Here is a 25,716-nt window from a genome sequence, read left to right on the forward strand (position 1 = left end):
CATATTCAATCACAAAAGGGACGGATTCCTTGGGGTGAGTTTCTAAAGAAACATTCAGAATAATAAAATCTGTCTGTTATTATATTATTAACGTAAAATACTGCACGTCATATCATAAGGCAATACATTCATATTGCCAGAATAGCTTTAAAATAAATGATAACCTTTTAACAGTATGTAATTTCTTGTGCTACTTATTTCATTATATTCCTTTATAACATATGGAGCACAGATTTACTGACACAGAGCTGCAAATTACTATTCTGCATGTTTGCAGCCACTACTAGAGGGAGTGGGTATAAATTACATACAGCGGCATGTTTGGGCACCCCTGGTCAAAATTACTACTATTGTGAACAGATAAGCAGGTTGAAGATGAAATGATCTCTGAAAGGACTAAAGTTAAGGATGACACATTTTCCTTTGTATTTTAGGGAGCAAAAATAAAAACGTATTGTCATTGTTAACATTTTAAAAATTAACAGGCTAGTTAAGGTCTGAAAACTTGGTCAAAGATATCTGAGCACACAAAGGGCAAGTGCCTAGGGCGGGACGATGTCGGGGGTGGCACCTGAGCAAGATTTTTTTTATTTTATTTTTTTTAATTTATTTAAGTCCTGGGTCACCTCCCGACCGACCGCCCCCCAGCACCCTTGGCCGGCCGGCTGCCCACCCCCCTACCTGCCTGCCTCCTACCCTCCTTGAAGACGTCATACTTACCCTGCTCCAGCGATGCCTGGTCTCAGCGTCTGCAGCTCGTCCTGAGTGAGCGGTCACGTGGTACCGCTCATTAAAGTCATGAATATGGGCATATTCATGACCTTAATGAGTTGTACCACATGACCGCTCACTCAGGAAGAAGGTGCTGCACCGGGAGTCGGGACAGAGCTAGAGGGATGTTTGCTGCTGCCGCGTGGTGTGAGAAAGGTGAGTATGAGGGACAGGGGGATGAAGGAGGATGGGGAGCAGAGCCATGCAAGATGGGAGCAGGAGCGGGAGCGGGGAGTTGAGAGATGAGCCATGCATGCAGGGGGGAATATGAGCCATGCATACAGGAGGGGGAATATGAGCCATGCATACAGGAGGAGAGGAAGATATGAGCCATGCATACAGGAGGGGGGAATATGAGCCGTGCATACAGGAGGAGGGGGGAATATGAGCCATGCATACAGGAGGGGGGGAATATGAGCCATGCATACAGGAGGAGGGATATGAGCCATGCATACAGGGGGGAATATGAGCCATGCATACAGGAGGAGGGGGGAATATGAGCCATGCATACAAGGGGGGATATGAGCCGTGCATACAGGAGTAAGGGGGAACATGAGCCGTGCATACAGGAGTAAGGGGGAATATGAGCCGTGCATACAGGAGGAGGGGGGAATATGAGCCATGCATACAGGAAGAGGGGGGAATATGAGCCATGCATACAGGAGGGGGGAATAAGAGCCATGCATACAGGGGGGGAATATGAGCCAGGCATACAGGAGGAGGGAAGGAATATGAGCCATGCATACAGGAGGGGGGAATATGAGCCATGCATACAGGGGGTATGAGCCATGCATACAGGAGGGTGGGAATATGAGCCATGCATACAGGAGGGGGGATATGAGCCATGCATACAGGAGGGGGGACTATGAGCCGTGCATACAGGGGGGTTATGAGCCATGCATACAGGAGGGGGGGATATGAGCCATGCATACAGGTGGGGGGAATATGAGCCATGCATACAGGTGGGGGGAATATGAGCCATGCATATGGGATGGGAGGGAGATGAGGCAGGCATGTAGGAGGGAGATTTGAGCCATGCATACAGTATGTAGGGGAGATGAGCCATGCATACAAGATGGGAGGGGGCCATTATATAGTATGGAGCATCATGTGTGGCCAATGGCCTTTATACAGTATAGAGCATCATGTGTGGCCATTATACAGTATGGAGCATCATGTGTGGCCATTATACGCTATGGAGCATCATGTGTGGCCATTATACAGTATTGAGCATCATGTGGGATCATTATACAGTATGGAGAACTGTGTGTGGCCATTATACAGTATTGAGCATCATCTGTGGCCATTATACAGTATGGAGCATCATGTGTGGCCATTATACAGTATGGAGCATCATGTGTGGCCATTATACAGTATGGAGCATCATGTGTGGCCATTATACATTATGGAGCATCATGTGTGGCCATTATACAGTATGGAGCATCATGTGTGGCCGTTATACAGTATTGAGCATCATGTGTGGCCGTTATACAGTATTGAGCATCATGTGTGGCCATTATACACTATGGAGCATCATATGTGGCCATTATATAGTATGGAGCATCATGCGTGACCATTATACAGTATGAAGCATCATGTGTGGCCATTATACAGTATGGAGCATCATGTGTGGCCATTATACAGTATGCAGCATCATGTGGGGCCATTATACAGTATTGAGTATCATGTGTGGCCATTATACAGTATGGACCACTGTGTGGCCATATTTTTTTGTTTATACTTATTGTATATGAAACAGTGTGATCAGCAGTGCTAAATGGGTGTGGTTGGGATGTGGATATGGGTGTGACTAGTTGTGAAATGGGTGTGCCATGGCGCAGTACACGCGCCACAAACTTAATACCTCTTTCCCTTCTTCAAAAGTTGGGAGGTATGGTACCGCATTTGCCAGATCACGGCAAGTGCCACAAATCCCATAGGGAATGAATGAGGCTGGACGCAGCAGGAACTCTAAATACGGCCCTGGCTCCAAGGGTGCCCAAAGTTTGTATCAGACCATTTACTTTGTTGCAATTTTAAAAATGTAAAAAGACTATATATATATATACAGTGGGGCAAAAAAGTATTTAGTCAGTCAGCAATAGTGCAAGTTCCACCACTTAAAAAGATGAGAGGCGTCTGTAATTTACATCTTAGGTAGACCTCAACTATGGGAGACAAACTGAGAAAAAAAAAACCAGAAAATCACATTGTCTGTTTTTTTAACATTTTATTTGCATATTATGGTGGAAAATAAGTATTTGGTCAGAAACAAAATTTGATCTCAATACTTTGTAATATATCCTTTGTTGGCAATGACAGAGGTCAAACGTTTTCTGTAAGTCTTCACAAGGTTGCCACACACTGTTGTTGGTATGTTGGCCCATTCCTCCATGCAGATCTTCTCTAGAGCAGTGATGATTTTGGCTTTTCGCTTGGCAACACGGACTTTCAACTCCCTCCAAAGGTTTTCTATAGGGTTGAGATCTGGAGACTGGCTAGGCCACTCCAGGACCTTGAAATGCTTCTTACGAAGCCACTCCTTCGTTGCCCTGGCGGGGTGCTTTGGATCATTGTCATGTTGAAAGACCCAGCCATGTTTCATCTTCAATGCCCTTGCTGATGGAAGGAGGTTTGCACTCAAAATCTCACGATACATGGCCCCATTCATTCTTTCATGTACCCGGATCAGTCGTCCTGGCCCCTTTGCAGAGAAACAGCCCCAAAGCATGATGTTTCCACCACCATGCTTTACAGTAGGTATGGTGTTTGATGGATGCAACTCAGTATTCTTTTTCCTCCAAACACGACAAGTTGTGTTTCTACCAAACAGTTCCAGTTTGGTTTCATCAGACCAAAGGACATTCTCCCAAAACTCCTCTGGATCATCCAAATGCTCTCTAGCAAACTTCAGATGGGTCCGGACATGTACTGGCTTAAGCAGTGGGACACGTCTGGCACTGCAGGATCTGAGTCCATGGTGGCGTAGTGTGTTACTTATGGTAGGCCTTGTTACATTGGTCCCAGCTCTCTGCAGTTCATTCACTAGGTCCCCCCGCGTGGTTCTGGGATTTTTGCTCACCGTTCTTGTGATCATTCTGACCCCACGGGGTGGGATTTTGCGTGGAGCCCCAGATCGAGGGAGATTATCAGTGGTCTTGTATGTCTTCCATTTTCTAATTATTGCTACCACTGTTGATTTCTTCACTCCAAGCTGGTTGGCTATTGCAGATTCAGTCTTCCCAGCCTGGTGCAGGGCTACAATTTTGTTTCTGGTGTCCTTTGACAGCTCTTTGGTCTTCACCATAGTGGAGTTTGGAGTCAGACTGTTTGAGTTTGTGCACAGGTGTCTTTTTATACTGATAACAAGTTTAAACAGGTGCCATTACTACAGGTAATGAGTGGAGGAAAGAGGAGACTCTTAAAGAAGAAGTTACAGGTCTGTGAGAGCCAGAAATCTTGATTGTTTGTTTCTGACCAAATACTTATTTTCCGCCATAATATGCAAATAAAATGATAAAAAAAACAGACAATGTGATTTTCTGGTTTTTTTTTTCTCAGTTTGTCTCCCATAGTTGAGGTCTACCTATGATGTAAATTACAGACGCCTCTCATCTTTTTAAGTGGTGGAACTTGCACTATTGCTGACTGACTAAATACTTTTTTGCCCCACTGTATATATATATATAGTAGAAAAAAATGGAACAGCACAAATCCTATACTTATCTTCGGGTGCACAGCCCAAACAACCCATCCAATGGTTGTTTACCAATCCAGATAGTTCACAAAAACAGGCAGCACTCCATATTCTTAAAGGCAATATGCAGGTGTTTATTGAGCCCACATCTCCATGCAACGTTTCGGCTTCAACTGAGCCTTTCTCAAGCCTTGAGAAAGGCTCAGTTGGAGCCGAAACGTTGCATGGAGATGTGGGCTCAATAAACACCTGCATATTGCCTTTAAGAATATGGAGTGCTGCCTGTTTTTGTGAGAGATATATATATATATATACTAGCTGAAGAGCCCGGCGTTGCCTGGGCATAGTAAATATCTTTGGTTAGTTATAGCACCTCACTTCTCTTACTTTCCCATCACACCTCTCATTTTCCCAATCACATCTTTCATTTTCCCCCTCACATCTCTCATTTTCTCCCTCACACCTCTCATTTTCTCCCTCACTCCTCTCATTCCCCCCTAACACTTGTCATTTCAACCTCACATCTGTCATTTTCTGATCACTCCACTATTTTTCCTCACTCCTCTCTTTTTGCACTCACACCTTTTCATTTTCACCTCACACCTCTCATTTTCACCTCATCACCTCAGTATATACATGTTTGTCATCTCCCTTATATATAGTATACATCTGTATGTCATCTCCTGTATATAGTATATACCTGTATGTCATCTCCCCTGTATATATTATATACCTGCTGTGTGTCATCTCCCCTATATATAGTATATACCTGAATGTCATCTCCTTCTATATATAGTATATACCTGTATGTCATCTCCTCCTGTATATAGTATATACCTGTGTGTCATCTCCCCTGTATATAGTATATATCTGTGTGTCATCTCCTCCTGTATATAGTATATACCTGCATGTCATCTTCTATATATAGCATATACCTGTATGTCATCTCCTCCTGTATATAGTATATACCTGTGTGTCATCTCCTCCTGTTTATAGTATATACCTGTATGTCATCTCCTCCTGTATATATATGTACCTGTATGTCATCTCCTCCTCTATATAGTATATACCTGTGTGTCATCTCTCCTGTATATAGTATATATCTGTGTGTCATCTCCTCTGTATATAGTATATACCTGTGTGTCATCTCCTCCTGTTTTAGACCTCGTTCACACGTTATTTGCTCAGTATTTTTACCTCAGTATTTGTAAGCTAAATTGGCAGCCTGATAAATCCCCAGCCAACAGAAAGCCCTCCCCCTGGCAGTATATATTAGCTCACACATACACATAATAGACAGGTCATGTGACTGACAGCTGCCGTATTTCCTATATGGGACATTTGTTGTAGTTTGTCTGCTTATTAATCAGATTTTTATTTTTGAAGGATAAGACCAGACTTGTGTGTGTTTTAGGGCGAGTTTCGTTTGTCAAGTTGTGTGTGTTGAGTTGCGTGTGGCGACATGCATGTAGCGACTTTTGTGAGATGAGTTTTGTGTGGCAACATGCGTGTAGCAACTTTTGTGTGTCGAGTTGCATGTGACAGGTTAGTGTAGCAACTTGTGTGCAGCAAGTTTTGCGCATGGCGAGTTTTGCGCGTGGTGAGTTTTGTGTGGTGCCTTTTGAGTATGTGCAAGTTTTGTGTGAGGCAAATTTTGCATGTGCTGCAACTTTTGTGCATGTGGCAATTTTTCCGCGTGTGCAAGTTTTGCGTGTGGCGAGTTTTCCATGAGGTGAGTTTTGCACTTGTGGCGAGTTTTGCAAGAGCCTAGTTTTTGCATGTGGCGAGTTCTGCGCGTGGCGAGTTTTGAGCGGCGACTTTTGTTTTTCGACTTTTATGTGGCGAGGTTGGCGTATGTGTGGTGAAATGTGTGCTGAGGGTGATATGTGTTCAAGCACGTGGTAGTGTGCGGCGCATTTTGTGTGTGTGTTCATATCCCCGTGTGTGGTGAGTATCCCATGTCGGGGCCCCACCTTAGCAACTGTACGGTATATACTCTTTGGCGCCATCGCTCTCACTCTTTACGTCCCCCTTGTTCACATCTGGCAGCTGTCAATTTGCCTCCTACACTTTTCCTTTCATTTTTTCCCATTATGTAGATAGGGGCAAAATTGTTTGGTGAATCGGAACGCGCGGGGTTAAAATTTCGCCTCACAGCATAGCCTATGATTCTCTCGGGGGCCAGACGTGTGACTGTGCAAAATTTTGTGGCTGTAGCTGCGACGCCTCCAGCACTTTTCCTTTCACTTTTCCCCATCATGTAGATAGGGGCAAAATTGTTAGGTGAATTGGAACGCGCGGGGTTAAAATTTCGCCTCACAACATAGCCTATGACACTCTCGAGGTCCAGACGTGTGACTGTGCAAAATTTTGTGGCTGTAGCTTCGACGCCTCCAACACTTTTCCTTTCACTTTTTTCCCCATTATGTAGATAGGGGCAAAATTGTTTGGTGAATTGGAACGCGCGGGGTTAAAATTTCACCTCACAATATAGCCTATGACGCTCTCGGGGTCCAGACGTGTGACTGTGCAAGATTTTGTGGCTGTAGCTGCGACGGTGCAGATGCCAATCCCGGACATACACACACATACATACATACACACATACACACATTCAGCTTTATATATTAGATATATATACTGTATATATATACAGTATACACATATATATGTAGTTGTTTCCTAAAATAAAAAGGAAACGTGGCATCTTTAACTTTAGCCCTTCTAGAGATCATTTAATCTTCAACCTGCTTAACTGTTCACAATAGCAGTAATTTTGACCTGGGGTGCCAAACATTTACATGCCACTGTACTTTATAATTATGGAGTTCAATGTACAAACCGTACACTTCCTTACTCCATCTAGTGGAGGCTACAGGTTTTCAGGGTGTAATCTTTTAAATCTATGTATTTGTATTATTTGAGATTCACATCACTTAAACATATCTAAAACCCTTAAAGGAAACTTCTCACATGCAGTCACCACTAAAAGTCATTACCTTTCAGTAGTAGTTGCTGTTAATAGTATACTAGCTTTTCTTTCTATTATTAACATTGACAAGGACCTGTGGAATGAGGATTAAAGGTTTTTCACCTGTTATGAAAATTAATTGTAAAATATTCTCTTTTCTATCTTTAACCCTGTATCCTAAGCTATATAATTTCCAGCTCTGCTTGCCCCTAACATCTACCAAAGCTAACCCGAACTTTCCTCAGCTCCTAGCTTAGGACATGCACTGCTAGACAGCACATGCTCCAGAGTAAGGATTAACCCCTTAATCCCATAAGACGTACTATCCCGTCCAGGTGACCTGGGACTTAATTCCCAGTGACGGGATAGTACGTCATATGCGATCGGCCGCGCTCACGGGGGGAGCGCGGCCGATCGCGGCCGGGTATCAGCTGCCTATCGCAGCTGACATCCGGCACTATGTGCCAGGAGCGGTCACGGACCGCTCCCGGCACATTAACCCCCGGCACACCGCGATCAAAGATGATCGCGGTGTGCCGGCGGTGCAGGGAAGCATCGCGCAGGGAGGGGGCTCCCTGCGGGCTTCCCTGAGACGATCGGTACACGGTGATGTGCTCACCGTGTACCGAACGTCTTCTCCCTGCAGTCCCCGGATCCAAAATGGCCGCCGGGCTGCATCCAAGTCCTGCAGGGAGCACTTCTGGGTCAGGATCAGGCTGCAGCTGCAGCTCTAATCCTGCCCGGCTGTATGTCAGATCACCGATCTGATAGAGTGCTGTGCACACTGTCAGATTGGTGATCTGTGATGTCCCCCCTGGGATATAGTGAAAAAGTAAAAAAAAAAATTTCCACACGTGTAAAAAAAAAAAAAAAAAATTCCTAAATAAAGAAGAAAAAAAAAATATTATTCCCATAAATACATTTCTTTATCTAAAAAAAAAACAAAAAAACAATAAAAGTACACATATTTAGTATCGCCGCGTCTGTAACGACCCGACCTATAAAACTGGCCCACTAGTTAACCCCTTCAGTGAACACCGTAAGAAAAAAAAAAAAAAACGAGCCAAAAAACAACGCTTTATTATCATAATGCTGAACAAAAAGTGGAATAACACGCGATCAAAAAGACGGATATAAATAACCATGGTATCTCTGAAAACGACATCTTGTCCCGCAAAAAACGAGCCGCCATATAGCATCATAACCAAAAAAATAAAAAAGTTATAGTCCTCAGAATAAAGCGATGCCAAAATAATTATTTTTTCTATAAAATAGCTTTTATCGTATAAAAGCGCCAAAACATAAAAAAAAAGATATAAATGAGGTATCGCTGTAATCGTACTGACCCGAAGAATAAAACTGCTTCATCAATTTTACCAAACGCGGAACGTTATAAACGCCTCCCCCAAAAGAAATTCATGAATAGCTGGTTTTTGGTCATTCTGCCTCACAAAAAATCGGAATAATAAGCGATCAAAAACTGTCACGTGTCCGAAAATGTAACCGATAAAAACGTCAACTCGTTTGACTCGTTTGGATTACATTTACGGTTGGGATTAGGGTTGGGATTAGAATTAGGGGTGTGTCAGGGTTAGGTGTGTGGTTAGGGTTACAGTTGGGATTAGGGTTAGGGGTGTGTCTGGGTTAGAGGTGTGGTTAGGGTTACAGTTGGGATTAGGGTTAGGGGTGCGTTTGGATTAGGGTTTCATTTATAATTGGGGGGTTTCCACTGTTTAGGCACATCAGGGGCTCTCCAAACGCGACATGGCGTCCGATCTCAATTCCAGCCAATTCTGCATTGAAAAAGTAAAACAGTGCTCCTTCACTTCCGAGCTCTCCCGTGCGCCCAAACAGGGGTTTACCCCAATATATGGGGTATCAGCGTACTCAGGACAAATAGGACAACAACTTTTTGGGTCCAAGTTCTCTTGTTATCCTTGGGAAAATAAAAATTTGGGGGGCTAAAAATCATTTTTGTGGGAAAAAAAAGGATTTTTTATTTTCACGGCTCTGCGTTGTAAACTGTAGTGAAACACTAGGGGGTTCAAAGTTTTCACAACACATCTAGATAAGTTCCGTGGGAGGTCTAGTTTCCAATATGAGGTCACTTGTGGGGGGTTTGTACTGTTTGGGTACATCAGGGGCTCTGCAAATGCAACGTGACTCCTGCAGACAAATCCATCTAAGTCTGCATTCCAAGTGGCGCTCCTTCCTTCCGAGCTCTGCCATGTGCCCAAACAGTGGTTCCCCCCCACATATTGGGTATCAGCGTACTCAGGACAAATTGGACAACAACTTTTGGGGTCCAATTTATTCTGTTACCCTTGTAAAAATACAAAGCTGGGGGCCAAAAAATCATTTTTGTGAAAAAAAAAAAGAATTTTTATTTTCACGGCTCTGCATTATAAACTGTAGTGAAACACTTAGGGGTTCAAAGTTCTCACAACACATCTAGATAAGTTCCTTGGGAGGTCTAGTTTCTAATATGGGGTCACTTGTGGGGGGTTTGTACTGTTTGGGTACATCAGGGGCTCTGCAAATGCAACGTGACTCCTGCAGACCAATCCATCTAAGTCTGCATTCCAAATGGCGCTCCTTCCATTCCGAGCTCTGCCATGCGCCCAAACAGTGGTTCCCCCCCACATATTGGGTATCAGCGTACTCAGGACAAATTGGACAACAACTTTTGGGGTCCAATTTATTCTGTTACCCTTGTGAAAATACAAAACTGGGGGCTAAAAAATAATTTTTGCGAAAAAATTTTTTTTTATTTTAACGGCTCTGCATTATAAACTGTAGTGAAACACTTGGAGGTTCAAAGCTCTCAAAACACATCTATATAAGTTCCTTAGGGGGTCTAGTTTCCAAAATGGTGTCACTTGTGGGGGGTTTTAATGTTTAGGCACATCAGGGGCTCTCCAAACCAACATGGCGTCCCATCTTAAATCCAGTCAATTTTGCATTGAAAAGTCAAATGGCGCTCCTTCCCTTCCGAGCTCTGCTATGCGCCCAAAAAGTGGTTTACCCCCACATATGGGGTATCGTCGCACTCAGGACAAATTGCACAACAACTTTTGTGGTCTAATTTCTTCTCTTACCCTTGGGAAAATAAAAAATTGGGGGCGAAAAGATCATTTTTGTGAAAAAATAAGATTTTTTATTTTTACGGCTCTGCATTATAAACTTCTGTGAAGCACTTGTTGGGTCAAAGTGCTCACCACAGCTCTAGATAAGTTCCTTAAGGGGTCTACTTTCCAAAATGGTGTCACTTGTGGGGATTTCAATGTTTAGGCACATCAGGGGCTCTCCAAACGCAACATGGCATCTCATCTCAATTCCAGTCAATTTTGCATTGAAAAGTAAAATGGCGCTCCTTCCCTTCCAAGCTCTGCCATACGCCCAAACAATGGTTTACACCCATATATGGGGTATCAGCGTACTCAGGACAAATTGGACAACAATTTTTGAGGTCCAATTTCTTCTCTTACTTTTGGGAAAATAAAAAATAGGGGGCGAAAAGATCATTTTTGTGAAAAAATATGATTTTTTATTTTTACGGCTCTGCATTATAAACTTCTGTGAAGCAATTGGTGGGTCAAAGTGGTCAACACACATCTAGATAAGTTCCTTAGGGTGTCTACTTTCCAAAATGGTGTCACTTGTGGGGGGTTTCAATGTTTAGGCACATGAGGGGCTCTCCAAACGCAACATGGCGTCCCATCTCAATTCCTGTCAATTTTGCTTTGAAAAGTCAAATGGCGCTCCTTTCCTTCCGAGCTCTGCCATGCGCCCAAACAGTGGTTTACCCCCACATATGGGGTATCAGCGTACTCAGTACAGATTGTACAACAACTTTTGGCATCTATTTTATCCTATTACCCTTGGTAAAATAAAACAAATTGGAGCTGAAATAAATTTTGTGTGAAAAAAAGTTAAAAATTCATTTTTATTTAAACATTCCAAAAATTCCTGTGAAACCCCTGAAGGGTTAATAAACTTCTTGAATGTGGTTTTGAGCACCTTGAGGGGTGCAGTTTTTAGAATGGTGTCACACTTGGGTATTTTCTATCATATAGACCCCTCAAAATGACTTCAAATGAGATGTGGTCCCTAAAAAAAAATGGTGTTGTAAAAATGAGAAATTGCTGGTCAACTTTTAATCCTTATAACTCCCTAACAAAAAAAAATTTTGGTTCCAAAATTGTGCTGATGTAAAGTAGACATGTGGGAAATGTTACTTATTAAGTATTTTGCGTGACATATCTCTGTGATTTAAGGGCATAAAAATTTAAAGTTGGAAAATTGCGAAATTTTCTAAATTTTTGCCAAATTTCCGTTTTTTTCACAAATAAACGCAAGTTATATCAAATAAATGTTACCACTAAAATGAAGTACAATATGTCACGAGAAAACAATGTCAGAATCGCCAAGATCCGTTGAAGCGTTCCAGAGTTATAACCTCATAAAGGGACAGTGGTCAGAATTGTAAAAATTGGCCCGGTCATTAACGTGCAAACCACCCTCGGGGCTTAAGGGGTTAAGGGGGAGATGAGGACACATTTTTGAGAATGTTGGTAACAGGTTCCTTTTAAACACCACAAAAGAAAAGCACTAAACAATTGGTATTTAATGGCCCACAATCACATAGAGTTACATTATTAGAGCCACTCAAACATTTGAAAACCGTTGGCTTAACATTCACTTTTACGACAACTATCGCTCCATTTATCCTATACACAAGAATGCTTGGCCCAGCGAAGCACTCCTTCGTTTTCTGTAAGAGAGACACATCTAGACGCCTCTGGCTCCTCTGTCATGGTAGCAGCTTATTGCTATGAAGAATGGAAGGACCAGCTGTTTGAATTCAAATGTGCCAATCCTACTCTCCCTCAGTATAGTCTGTGGAGGATGAGTCAAGCGGCCCCTATACACACTAAACTGTCTGCCAATCTTGTCAACATCATGGATGCGGCGGTCAGACAGTCTCAGAACAGTATTAACCTGCAGATTAACCCTATGACTGCATGTTAATAGCGTTATTTTCCATGAAAGGTTCCCTTTAATGTGCATTGGTTTTCGCCAGTGATTGTTGAGCGAGCTCGGCACTGCTCGGTACCTGATCGAGCATTGGGGTACTCAATCGAATAGTGAGCAGTGCTAAAGTATCTTGTGGCGTTCGAGTGCTTAGATCCCTGCAAGCAAATTATCCGGAGAGAGAATTTTTCCATCCTCGGAAAAATGCATGTTTGCAATTCACTTCCATTATGCTCGCTAGTCGAGTCAAGTATATCCGAGCATACGATCTGTTCATTTTGAGTACCGAGCACTTGAGCATTTCACTGCTCAATCAACATTCATTTTAGATTTTTCTGAGCTCCAATAGCAAATATGTAGCATAATGATGGTGTAAAAACATACAATATAGAACATCACATACAATTCCATAAATATGAAGGCATTTATAGTATAGTGGCATGAGAACCATGCACATCTCCATGTTACATATACAGTATTAGAAAACAGGAAATTCATGTATTTCTATCACATGCGCATACCTATAATATCCTTAAAAAATTTATATGGTTTAGACTGAGTCTCTAGGGAATCTTTCCAAAATAAATTCAGATTTATAAAATTGTACTGTTAGGCTTGAAGGACTGAATGGTAACCAGGTAGAGAACATCTTGAGGCTGATCTCAAGAATGTAAGGTGTGAATCACAGCAGCTCACCTCCTACATAGAAAGCAGAAGCTCAGATAACAACCAAATGTAACCTTCTTGCTATTATTAGATCTGTGAAAACTCGAGTCAAGGAGCAACCTAACAATGTGTTTCTTCTAAGGACTTGTTAGTCCTTCTTGAACTGTCATTTGTAAATTGTTTGTTAACAGTTCCATAGCCACCAAATTAAATTGTTTTGGCAGGAGATACATTGTCTGGGTTGTATTATGATTCTACTGTATTTTCGCTGTTTCTGACCATGATTACTAAATACTGCTAAGGCTACGTTCACATTAGCGTTACGCTAATGTGCGTCGCTGTTGCGTCGGCGACGCAGCGGCGACGCGCCCCTATGTTTAACATAGGGGACGCGTGCGTTGTTTTGGTGGCGTTTTTCGCCACATGCGTCGTTTCCGACGCTAGCGTCGGACGCAAGAAAACGCTACATGTAGCATTTTTTGTGCGTCCGATTTTCGTCAAAAACGTTTTTCCGTGCGTCGCCGCTGCGTCGCCGACGCAACGGCGACGTGACGCTAATGTGAACGTAGCCTTATATGCCTATGTGCCTTTTTTGTGCCTATCTCTGTAAGAGCCTTTGAGAAAAAAATCAACAAAAATTATTTATTAACCTTAGCCTCTTTTTACTATTTTTGGAGAAAATCTGATGAATCTGATCATATGACCAGTAAAGGGCATCACCCTTAAAAACTAATCATCAATGATTCCCATTCAATGACTTCAATAATAAATTTTTAAACACATAAGGAAATAATATATAAAGTATAGAAAATTGAATAAGTTGAAACACTTGTCATAATGAAGATAAGTTTTACTTGACGAGAAGAGACAAAATCCAAACAAGGCAACAGACAGAAATTGGCAAAATTTCTAAACTGTTATTCCTAGAATTGCAAGTTATCCGCTAATCATAGGATAGGAGACAACTCACTAACTGCTGGGGGGTTTGACCATTGGAAAAACAAGAGCAGGGCTCCCATGTTCAATGGAGTGGAGGTGCACAAGCTCAGCCTAAATTTAATTAATTGTCAATGGAACTGCTGGAAATTGTTGAGTTATGTACTCAACTTTTTCTGGCAATCCCATAAATAATGAAGGGGGGTAAGGTGTAGCATACGCACTTCCTCTCTGTCATTGTGGTTCCGGAGACTCCGGACACTTGTTGTTTATTTTTTGTAGATTTGACCCCAGTGATCAATAAGTTATCTCCTATGCTGGGAATTGGGAATAAGTTCCACTTCTGGGAATAATCCTTAAAAAATGTATTTATCATGGAATCGTAAAGGACATCATTTTTGTATGGAACAGAGCAAGCTGTAAAATGCTCTCACAAATAAATACAAAAAATTTAAATATAACAAGTAGCTACTTGGTCTAATTTTTCTAAAGCAGCTAGCTTTTATTGTCTCATACAATGAAATACACAATTCACTTATAGCTCACCACATTTACCTTTTATTAATTATCAATGATCCTTATTTCTCAGGTGCAAGTCTTCTAGTGAGTACTAGATATACAGTTAGGTCCATATATATTTGGACATAGACAACATTTTTCTAATTTGGTTATAGACATTACCACAATGAATTTTAAACAAAACAATTCAGATGCAGTTGAAGTTCAGACTTTCAGCTTTGATTTGAGGGTATCCACATTAAAACTAGACGAAGGGTTTGGGAGTTTCAGCTCCTTAACATGTGCCACCCTGTTTTTAAAGGGACCAAAAGTAATTGGACAATTGACTCCAAGGCTATTTCATGGACAGGTGTGTGCAATCCCTTCGTTATGTAGTTCTCAATTAAGCAGATAAAAGGCCTGGAAATGATTTCAGGAATGGTGCTTGCATTTGGAAGGTTTTGCTGTGAAGTAAACATGCGGTCAAAGGAGCTCTCCATGCAGGTGAAACAAGCCATCCTTAAGCTGCGGAAAAACAGAAAAAACCCATCCGAGAATTTGCTACAATATTAGGAGTGGCAAAATCTACAGTTTGGTACATCCTGAGAAGGAAAGAAAGCACTGGTGAACTCATCAATGCAAAAAGACCTAGGCACCCACGGAAGACAACAGTGGTGGATGATCACAGAATAATCTCCATGGTGAAGAGAAACCCCTTCACAACAGCCAACCAAGTGAACAACACTCTCCAGGAGGTCGGCGTATCAATATCCAAATCTACCATAAAGAGAAGACTGCATGAAAGTAAATACAGAGGGTTCACTGCATGGTGCAAGCCACTCATAAGCATCAAGAATAAAAAGGCTAGACTGGACTTTGCTAAAAAACATCTAAAAAAGCCAGCACAGTTCTGGAAGAACATTCTTTGGACAGATGAAATCAAGATCAACCTGTACCAGAATGATGGAAAGAGAAAAGTAAGGCAAAGACGTGGTACAGCTCATGATCCAAAGCATACCACATCATCTGTAAAACACGGCGGAGGCAGTGTGATGGCTTGGGCATGCATGGCTGCCAGTGGCACTGGGTCACTAGTGTTTATTGATGATGTGACACAGGACAGAAGCAGCCGAATGAATTCTGAGGTATTCAGAGACATACTGTGTGCTCAGATCCAGCCAAATGCAGCCAAACTGATTGGTCGTCATTTCATACTACAGATGTACAATGGCCCAAAACATAAAGCCAAAGCAACCTAGAAGTTTATTAAAGCAAAGAAGTGGAATATTCTTGAATGGCCAAGTCAGTCACCTGATCTCAACCCAATTGAGCATGCATTTAACTTGTTAAAGACTAATCTTCAGACAGAAAGGCCCACAAACAAACAGCAACTGAAAACCACAGCAGTGAAGGACTGGCAGAGCATCAAAAAGGAGGAAACACAGCGTCTGGTGATATCCATGAGTTCAAGACTTCAGGCAGTCATTGCCAACAAAGGGTTTTCAACCAAGTACTAGAAATGAACATTTTAGTTACAATTATTGAATCTGTCCAATTACTTTTGGTCCCTTTAAAAACAGGGTGGCACATGTTAAGGAGCTGAAACTCCTAAACCCTTCATCCATTTTTAATGTGGATACCCTCAAATAAAAGCTGAAAGTCTGAACTTTAACTGCATCTGCAATGTTTTGTTTAAAATTTATTGTGGTAATGTCTATAACCAAAATTAGAAAAATGTTGTCTCTGTCCAAATATATATGGACCTAACTGTACTTCACCAAGTAATAGTTAGGAACATCTGTGCAATTAAAAAATGCTTTTTTACTTATAGATCATGTTAAAAAAGACCTATCCATAAACTGACATGTTTCCAATGCGCTTCACATTCTTAGGCGCAGTCATGAAATGCAAGTACATGGATCTCCATTGGTTGGTGCAACTTATATTGTCCTTTATTGTCACTGTTGGATCATACAACTAAGCAATACAAGGTGGAAATGAGTGGTCGGAAAAGTGTTGCAATGGCTATATCGATCATGTATCAGTACAGTCAAAGTTCGCTAGTTTTAGCATAATTGTTTAAAAAAAAAGTGGGGTGGTTGTCCCTTTATGCCAGTTTTCTGGCTTCAAAAAGTGGCAACAATTGGCACATTTGCACAAAAATGATGTGGTGCTTTAATATTGTGTATAAAAAAAATTGCATAAAATGGTTCCAAAATCAACTAGTCAAAATGTTGGCAACCTATGGCATAAATTAAAGATCTTCAGCCCCAATGGTGTTTAATAGTATTTGTTTTCTCATATGGGCCAAAGTGACCTTTTGTGCCCCCTAGACTCCATGTCCCAGGTGCAGCTGCTACCCAGGCACCTACTATATCTGAGGCATCAATCTGTAAAACATGTATACATTAGCATGCAGTAGAAGTCTAATAACTCCTACTAACTAGAAGTGAACAGTTCTGATCACATTCAATTTTACCAAATCGTGCAAATTTTACCAGGAAGTTTTCAACAAATTTCTGAAAATAATGTAGCACTCTGTAGCGCTATAGCTATATTTGGTTATATATAGAGATGGCTACTCTTAGTAAGTACCTGTTCACACCTGATTTGTGTTTGGAAGTGACGTTCAGTATTTTGATATTTGTATTCATTGGCTCTCTGGCTGAGCTCTCCACCCTCCAACCTCAGGCGTAATAAAAATGACAGCATAATCCTACCTTTCCATATAAATGTAGACTTCAGTCTAAGAGAGGATTCACATTAGGGAGGTTCCCAGCAACGAGAATCGCCTTATCATGGCTGCCTGGTACACATGAATTAGCCAATTTATGCGCTAAGTATTCTCAATTTTTCCTTTTTTTAGAGCAGTAATGTAATTCAAATGTCATATATTTCATGTTTTCATGCTATAGTGCTACATAGTGCAACTTATTTAGTTGGTTATATATGGAAATGGCTACTCTTAGTAAACACCTGCTTTTTGTTTAGGAAGTGACGGTCAGTTTTTTATACTAATACATGTCCATCATGCAATAACATCAGGGAGTCATTATATTGGCTTCAAATTTATTTTGAAGCAGGACAATGACCCCAAGCAAACAGCCAAAATCATTATGAACTATTGTCAACATAAAGAAGAACAAGGAGACCTCAAAGTAATGATATGACCCCCCATAGAGCACTGATCTAAACATCATCAAGTCTATAAATTAGATTAAATGGAGAGACAGAAGGATTTGCAGATGCCCATATCCCGATAAGATCTGTTGCTAGTTATCCATGATATTTGGAAAAACCTCCCTGCTGACTTACTTCAAAGCTGAGTGCAAGTCTAGAAGAATTGATGCTGTTTGTAAGACAAAGAGTGGTCACTCCAAAAATTGATCAAAGATTATTCACTTTGCATTTTGTTGATAAAAGTAAACTATTAACACTTCTATTTTTTTAAAGCATCCTCACTTAGCAGCATTTTACCTACACCTGCCTAAAACTTGTTCACCGTACTGTACTATATATATATATATATATATATAGATATATCTACATTCACAATTATTCTGTATGTGTCTAAAGAAATAATGAGCGATGCCTGTGTGATAATCTAGTATCTAAGCAGTATCTTATAATGGAGCCGCTACCTCTTCTACAAGAAAGGGTTATTCAGTACTAGTAACAGTAAGGTAGTTCTCAGACAAAGATAACTTCATATCATGGGGGAAATCTATCAAAGACTTTATACCATCTGTACAAGGAGAAAAAACAACAGCTGGTGCAAGAAATAGCAAGATGTTGGACCTTCAAGTGACAAGATGGGAAATGACAGGAAACAGCTTTTTACTCTGCAAAGAGCAGAAGAAACCTACATCCCAAAATCACATGTTTGAAAACCTCCAGATGCCATCCTGTTCTCACATTTCCATACCTTTGTTCATGGCACATCTGAAAGCTTTCTCTACACCAGGAAAGCACAAAGAATGTCTATCTGTATCCTGGCAAAGAGATTTAAGATGAATTTTAATAATGTGCATGCAAAGACTGCGGAAGAAAATAGAGGCGGGCTTCTGTAGCATTTTTATATTAGCACCTTAATTAATCAAATAAATTAAGCTTAATTTATAGCATAAGTGACTTTCTATGACATTTTATACAGCATTTGTTTGCCATTTCATGCACATTAAAACTGTCAGTCCTATTAAATTACATTTCTCACTAGTCAATAAGAGGTTTCACTATATGTATACTATTGCATTTGACATATACAGTATTTAACTCCTAGAGAAAGAGACCCTGATACCAGTGATGTATCACCTATGGGCTGCTTGCAATAGTTTTGATAAAATCACGGTTTCATCAACAGGAGATTATCACTAGAGATGAGCGAACTAGCTTGGAAAACGTTCACCAATCTCAAAGTTGGCACGGATGGTGCACATTTGGATTTGTGCTCGGATTCCTGAGCATTTTCCTCAAAATTGGCAAAATTTGGCCAAAGTTTGGTAAATGATCATATTTCCACTAAAACAGTGTGCTCACAGCGGCTCTGATCGGCAGTAGCATTACCACAGGTAAGACTGTTACCATTGGTCATAGCTCTGCACGTCATGCTGTCAGATGTCTAAGGATGAATGACCTCGGGGAGATCAAAACATCCAACACCGCGGAGACACCATCACGTGTTTCTCAACGCAGTGATCCAGAACACTGCCCCCATCCCTTATGGGAAATATGCAAATGCATGTAGAAAAGCCGTGGAGACACCATCACGTGTTTCTCAATGCATATTTCCCATAAGGGATGGGGGCAGTGTTCTGGATCACTCATCCTTATGTTTATATTCTTTTTACTAGGCACTGCTCCTAATAGCCAGTTTCCTACTCCACACTGATGAGGGGCATATACCCCGCAACAGCTGTCTGTGGATGGATACCATGTTTTGACATAGGTGGTTTTCCTTTTTGGAAGCTGCCCTTCCCGTGGTTGTTCCTTCCCGGTGAAAGACCTGGCTATTTATTGCTTGCGTTGAGAAACACGTGATGGTGTCTCCGTGGCTTTTCTACATGCTGTCAGGTGTCGGCGTGACTTTGCAGCTGTGACGTGGACCCGTAGTAAAAAGCTCACCACAGGTAACAGGTGTCGGCTGATGAGAGACAACTATTCCCATCAACTTACAACTGTTGATAACCCAGATGTCTATGTCATCTGAAAAAGAGAAAACATAATAAACCATTATATCCCTCACCTTATCCTATCCTCATCCCATCTGCCATAGTCCATACTGTCCCACAACGATTTGGATCACTTGTAGAGCAGTCACATCAGATGCCAGCAACAGAAGCATGTAATCAGTCCAGCAGTGTGTAGCCCTGAGCTGCCATTAATGAGGTCACTGGAGTTCATCAGCTTATGAGCCTCGGTGACCTCAGTTACAGCACCGCTGTGTGAGAAAGTTCTCACGCACCAGAGGTGCCATAAGTGAGATCACTGGGGCTCATCAGCTGATTATGTCTGGTGAACTTTCTCACTGCAGCTCAGCGCTGTACACTGCACGCTCCTGAGAATGTGTTGCCTGCTGCAGGGTAGAGCAGTCACACTAGTGACTGCTCTCAAAGTGATCAGGATCATTGAGGGACATTATGAATTATATATTTACTTCAGACAGGTGAGGAATATGGTTTGATATTATTTTAATTCATTTGCAGGGGATATTGGCTTCAATGAAATTGCCGTGAGTATGGTTTATTTAGAAAAAATAAAGGAGTCTGTGCATTATTTCAAATAAAGGACTTTATTATGAGTGTGTGTTGTTTTATACAATATCACTATGGGACTAATATTGGGGGTGTCTTATAGACGTGTATCCGTTACTAACCTCTGGGCTTGATGTCACCTGGCAATAGAAAGGTGACATCAACTTCACAAATATGAACCCCACTTGCCACTGTCACATGACAAGTGGGATGAGCCAGGCAAGGCGCCACAATTGGCATATCTAATAGAAGTGTCTTTTCTGGGACAATATCAATGGCTGCTTAGCAGCCTGAGAATACCAGCCCCCCAGCTGTCAGCTTTTTAAAAATTATTTATTTAAATAGTTAAAAAACGGAGTGGGGAATTCTCTATTCTTGATATCCAGCCTTGCTAAAGGTGACAGCTGAGGATTGAAGTCCGCAACTGTCACTTTTGCCTGGCTGGTTATCAAAAATACAGGGGAACCCATGTCAATTTCTTTTTAAATTATTTATTTATAGTGCAAATGATGGGTCAATTGATGCCACTTTTCCTGGTGTCTGCCCCTAATTTGAGCTGGTTTGGCAGCTTTTGTGCCCCCCTGAAGGTGTTATCTGTGCGTTTTGCCTCTCATTGAATTCAATGGTGTTCGGTTATGTTCGGCAAACATCGGGAAGTTCGGCAAAGGACTAGTAGGGCTAGTAAACCTGCTGCAGTGTAGTGCTCCATATTCATGAGTGCTGCATAACTCCTCCCCAATCAATTGATTGACAGCTTTCTGCCTATGCACAGTGTACACAGAAAGCTGCTAATCAGTGGTGTGGACAGAGTTATACAGAGCTCAATATTCAAAGAACTGGTAGGTCTGAAGCATATAAAATACAGATTTTCGCAAAACTACAACAAGAAGCCAAGTAAGTGAAACATCACTGGAATCAAAGTATCTGCTCCTACATTATGCTGCTTTCAGATGCGGTAGCAAAAGCCTGGTGCCAAATTCTCTTTAAGAATGAAACATATATAAGTGAACAAATAATTCAACAAGTTCCATTCCCTTAGAGCCTAAATTACTGTAAAACTGTAGAGGGCATAAGGACATAATAGAGACGGGTCACTAGTTCATAGAGACCCTCTAAGAAAAACCATCTTCACTTTAGCTGGCTTGGTCTGGCAATCAAATATTATATTTAAGTAGTGGATATCTGAACTTGTCACTATATAAGAATTAAACACAAAAGGAGAATATATACTGTATGTTTTGTGATCATTGTTTTCTGGTATGTGAAAAGTATTTCCACTGTTGACAAGGTACAGGATCCAATGGATAATGCAAAAATTGCTCTAATGATATATTCACATGCCCTGCAAGTTGGCCTTTTCAGAATGTTGGGCATGAAAATGGCTTTCAGTAGAGAATGATATGATAACTAACACAATCAATAAGACTATAAGTAAAACTTTGTAAAAGGTTAACATTCAGCCGCTTTTAGTGCAACATAACTGTATGCTAAAAACTTCTCTTATCCCATTGATTGGGTTACCTAGTAAGCCAACAAGTTCATTAGGGACTGGGGAACTTGGAGGAGCCAAAAAGCGCCAAAAGATATCTTTACTCAAAAACTACTTTTAGGTTACAATAATTATTGCTTTAGCATTAGCCCTTAATAATACACATATGTTGAGAATAAATTTAAAACTGTAAGGCCTTTTTCAGAATGAAAAAAACATGTATTAAAAGACAAATAAATGTTTAAAAATGATAATAAACGTGGTACATTACTGTAAATTAATTTTCTTGCCCAATCCTTACATAAAACTACAACAAAAAAAATCACTTAATAGATATCTATCTACATGACTCTAATGCCTTGAAGAATTCTACCAAATTTTCAAGTTATTTAGTAAGAGACATTAGCAATATTAAAAATAAAGAAACAAAATACAAAAATATTTTTGTATTCTTGTGATGCAAAAACAATATATGCAGTGTTAGGGGTCGAGTTCCTGCCTCTGCACAAGGGGAATCTCGAGCCATCTCCGCTGCGGTCTCCCATTCTTCTCCTGCCACAGTGGAGCCTGCTCAGTAGTGTTGAGCATTCCGATACCGCAAGTATCGGGTATCGGCCGATATTTGCGGTATCGGAATTCCGATACCGAGTTCCGATATTTTTGTGATATCGGGAATCCGTATCGGGATTAAGATTAATGTGTAAAATAAAGAATAAAAAAAAAAAATATTGATATACTTACCCTCTGACGCGCCCTGGTCGTCACCGCTGCAACCGCCTTGCTTTCGTTCTGAAGAATGAGCGCGTAAAGGGCCTTCGATGACGTCGCGGCTTGTGATTGGTCGCTGAGCGGTCATGTGACCGCTCACGCAACCAATCAAAAGCCGCGACGTCATCGAAGGTCATTAACTCACTCATTCCTAAGAATGACCGCTCAGCGACCAATCACAAGCCGCGACGTCATCGGAGGCCCTTAACGCGCTCATTCTTCGGAATGAAAGCAAGGTGGTTGCAGCGGTGACGACCAGGGCGCGTCAGAGAGTAAGTATATCAATATTTTTTTATTTTTATTCTTTATTTTACACATGAATATGGATCCCAGGGCCTGAAGGAGAGTTTCCTCTCCTTCAGACCCTGGGATCCATTACAGGATACCTTCCGATATTTGTGTCCCATTGACTTGTATTGGTATCGGATATGGGTATCGGCGATATCCGATATTTTTCGGATATCGGCCGATACCATCTGATACCGATACTTTCAAATATCGGACGGTATCGCTCAACACTACTGCTCAGCGGAGGTGTTGGTCCCAGCGTCATGCTCAGTCTGACACTGTGCGAAGGGTTACTGCTGTCCTTCCAGCTTCTGCCATTGTGGCCAGTACTGGTCAGCAGCGAGCAGTCGTCTTTGGGACTAAGTCCTACTTTTCCCCTTCTGAGCATGCCCAGGGTAAGATCTCTCATTGGAGATCAAGGGTCACATGCTCAGGTACTGCAGCAAATCCTATTGGTCCTCTAGGAAGGTCCTGAAGGTGTTCAATGTCTGTGGCAGTCTCTCATTGGTCCTTCTAGGAAGGTCCTCTGCTTGCTGCAGCTATAAGAGGTGCGCATGACCGCACGGCCATGCGCTAGTGTCAATTTATGTACAAGCTCAGTGCTAGTGTGGTCATGTTTGTGAGTGTATTCAGGGATCCGGCTGAAATAAGCCCCTAGAATGCTGGCACCTCCGGCGAGGAGTTTCATGTTTGCATTTGATTGCACGACCACCATCTGCTGTACTAAGTTGCTGTGTTCCTCTGTGAGCCAAACAGGGCACAGCATTATCCTTGCTAACAGACTCTGTGAAGTAACAGAGTCTGTTTATACTACTATATTGTACATATCTAGCTGCAGGTGCTTTCCTGCACGGTGGATCCCGGGTTGCGAACGCACCAACTTCTTCAAATAAATATATATATATATATATATATATATTCGGTGCATTCCGCCAACCCTAACATGCAGTGCAGTAAATGACGTATATGTACTGTACACCCTAAATTGCCTAAAAAACTACAAGTCTCCCTAGGGAAGCAATGGGTGTTGTCAATATGCATAGGACATGTAATGGGTATGACCTTATTAATGATACTTACTGTGACGACACAGCATTTATTCTTAATTATTCCAGACATATTGTTCAGTAAGTCAAGGGATATGAGCCATTGTTCACATGAGCCTGTACGTTGACTCTTGTATGTTGACTTGATGTTTGCTGATTAACTATTCTGTCAGCCCCTGAAGTTATTTATTCCACAAACCTTGGAGGACAAAATATGTAGCTTAATTGAACAATCGAGCAATGATGATTACCTCCTCTCAGCCTACCCCAAACCTGAGGATAATGCCCTGCATGACAGCTGTGGGTACAAAAGGGACCTCTCTCCTTTTCCAGAGACACTCTACAGGATAGATGCCAAAATACATGGCACCAATTGTAGGAATACAGATTTGCATTGACCATCACTAAACCCTCAAAGATGCTTGGAGAACCCAGGTTTTGGACAATCAAGGCATCTGGCCACATACCTCTATGTACTCTGTTAGCTTCCTAAGCTTGATGCTACCTCCTCTCTGTGGGTGGCCAACAAATGCAGGGTGCCGCTGGTTGGGGTAGTTGGCCGTGGAAGCCCTGAAGATGCAGATGTTCCAATATCCGGCGAGCCAGTGGAAGAGTGAGACGCTGTCATGTGCACCATCTTTTGTATTTGCTGTGACTGTACTATATGTTATTGACTGTTAGTAATCCACAAAAATATTGTCACACTGAGTTGCTCTCATCTTGTGTTGTCTGAGTAGCCTTCTGCTCACGGGCAGGGCCAGTTTCAGGCAAAGTGGGGCCCTGGGTAAAAGTTTAAAATGGGGCACCAAACACTAACATATTGCACATGACACAGAAACATTTTGGTTGTATTTACATGCGCTGATTTCAGGCCGCTAAACGAGTGTGATTGACAATATTGAGGTCATTCTGCGAATGTTTCCCAGGCTCTTTACACCGACTGAGGAACAATGATTGGGACATAATGATCACTAGTAGATCAGTCTGTTCCCATAATGTGCATATCTTCAGTTTTCACCGGGCAATGTGCTGCTGAGAACAATGTTCTGGCATAATCAATCCAATCACTTGATGAATAGGCAGCATTTTGCTGGTTTAGTATAATGCACCCCATAGTCCTCCACAAAGTAAAATGTGAACAACAGTCCTCCATATTGTTAGGAGTCGAGTTCCCGCCACTGCACAGGGAGAATCTCGAGCCGTGTCTGCTGTGGTCTCCCATTCTGCATCGGCCGCAGTGGAGCCTGCTCAGTGGAGACGTCGGTCCCAGCGTCTCATTGGATCTGATACTGTGCAAAGGGTTACCGCTGCCTCTCCAGGCTCTGCTATTGTAACCTGCACTGGTCTGCGGTGAGCAGGCTTTTCTGGAACTAAATCCTGCTTTGCACATACTGAGCATGCCCAGGGTAAGATCTCTCAGTGGAGGTCTGGGGTCACATGCTCAGGTACTGCAGCAACTTCCATTGGTCCTCCAGGAAGGCCCTGTACCTGATCAAGTTCTGTGGCAGCCTTCCATTGGTCCTTCTTGGAAGGTCCTGTACATGCTGCAGCTATAACAGGTTTGCATGACCGCATGGCCATGCGCTAGTGTCAATTTATGTATGAGCTCAGCGCCTGTGTGGTTGTGTTTGTATGCAGTCAGGGATCAAGCTGAAATAAGCCCCTTGAATGCTGGCACTTCCGGCGAGGAGTTCGTGTGTGTGTATTCAGGGACCCAGCTGAAATAAGCCCCTAGAATGCTGGCACCTCCGGCGAGGAGTTTCATGTGAGTGGATTCAGGGCTGGCGTATAGCCATTAGAAT

Source organism: Ranitomeya imitator, chromosome 1 (assembly GCF_032444005.1).
Source record: "Ranitomeya imitator isolate aRanImi1 chromosome 1, aRanImi1.pri, whole genome shotgun sequence".
NCBI lineage: Eukaryota > Metazoa > Chordata > Amphibia > Anura > Dendrobatidae > Ranitomeya > Ranitomeya imitator.